The 1,244-nt window shown below is 40.9% G+C and overlaps 1 non-coding gene across 1 annotated transcript; it reads right to left on the bottom strand.

The window, feature by feature from the left end:
* Window positions 1–223: 223 nt before the first annotated feature.
* Window positions 224–296, bottom strand: TRNAG-UCC (transfer RNA glycine (anticodon UCC)). Its single transcript has one exon. It is a non-coding gene; the product is annotated as a tRNA-Gly (tRNA).
* Between the last annotated feature and the right edge of the window lie 948 nt (window positions 297–1,244).

Genomic DNA, 1,244 nt, shown 5'->3' with positions numbered 1-1,244 from the left:
AATCAGTTTGTCAATATCTACAAAATTACCTGCTGGAATTTTGATTTGGATTGTACTGAACCTACAGACCAAGTTGGGAAGAACTGACATCTTGACACTATTGAGTCTTCCTAACCATGAGCGTGGAATATCTCTCCACTTAGTCTTTGATTTCGTTCAGAGTTTTGGGGTTTTGTTTTTGTTTCTGTTTTTGTGCCACCCTGTGTGGCTTGCAGGATCTTAGTTCCCTGACCAGGGATTGAACCCGGGCCCCCAGCAGTGGAAATGCAGAGTCCTAACCACTGGACCACCAGGGAATTAATCAGAGTTGTATTGTTTTCCTCAAATACATCTTAATTTTGTTAGGTTTATACCTAAGTTTTTCATCTGGGGGGACACTAAAGTAAATGATATTGTGCTTTCAATTTCAAATTCTACTTGTTCACAGATAGCATATAGGAAAGCAATTAACTCTTTTATATTAATCTTGTATCCTGCAACTTTGCTATCATCACTTATAATCCAAGAATCTTTTTGTCAATTACTCCTGATGTTTTACACAATCATGTAGAAATAACGCTGCAAACAAAGAGAGTTTTATTTCTTCCCATTCAGTATAATTTTTTTCCCTTTTCTTATCTTATTGCATTAAGTTGGACTTCCAGTATGATGCCAAAAAGCCATGGTTAGAAGGGACATTCCTTTTTTATCCTTTCTTAGAATTTCTACCTCTCTGCTTACACTGTCCATCTATGCTTGCATGTTGTCTAGTTTCCCCATTAAAACCCTTAGTATATTAATCATAGTTCTTCTTTAAATTCCTGGTCTGATAATTCCAACATTCCTTCCACATCTGACTCTGGTTCTGATGACTGCTCAGTCGCTTCAAATGGATTTTTTGCCTTTTAGATGCCTTGTAATTTTTTGTTGAAAGGCAGACATGAAGCACTAGGTAAAAGGAACTGTGGTAAAGTAGTGGTACGGTGGGGAAGGGGGAGCATTCTATAGTCCTATGATGAGGTCTCAGTCTTCCAGTGACCCTAAACCTCTGGACTGTAAACTTCACCAATGCTTCTCAGTTCCCACCTCCCTTAGATGGGACAGGATGGCTGGAGGGGGCAGGAGTTATGTATTTCCCTTCCCCTACGTGTATGGCTAGAGGGGCTCAAATTGGGTTTTTCCCTCCTCCCCTCCCCCCTCCCCGGTGGAAGACTAGAGCTGGCTGGTGTGGGGTATTTCCCTTCCACCAGTTAGGTTAGGCTCTG

This window comes from Phocoena phocoena, chromosome 16, assembly GCF_963924675.1.
Source record: "Phocoena phocoena chromosome 16, mPhoPho1.1, whole genome shotgun sequence".
Classification (NCBI taxonomy): domain Eukaryota; kingdom Metazoa; phylum Chordata; class Mammalia; order Artiodactyla; family Phocoenidae; genus Phocoena; species Phocoena phocoena.
Note: the sequence above shows the minus strand (reverse complement) of the source record. Positions and strands in the feature narration are given on the sequence as shown.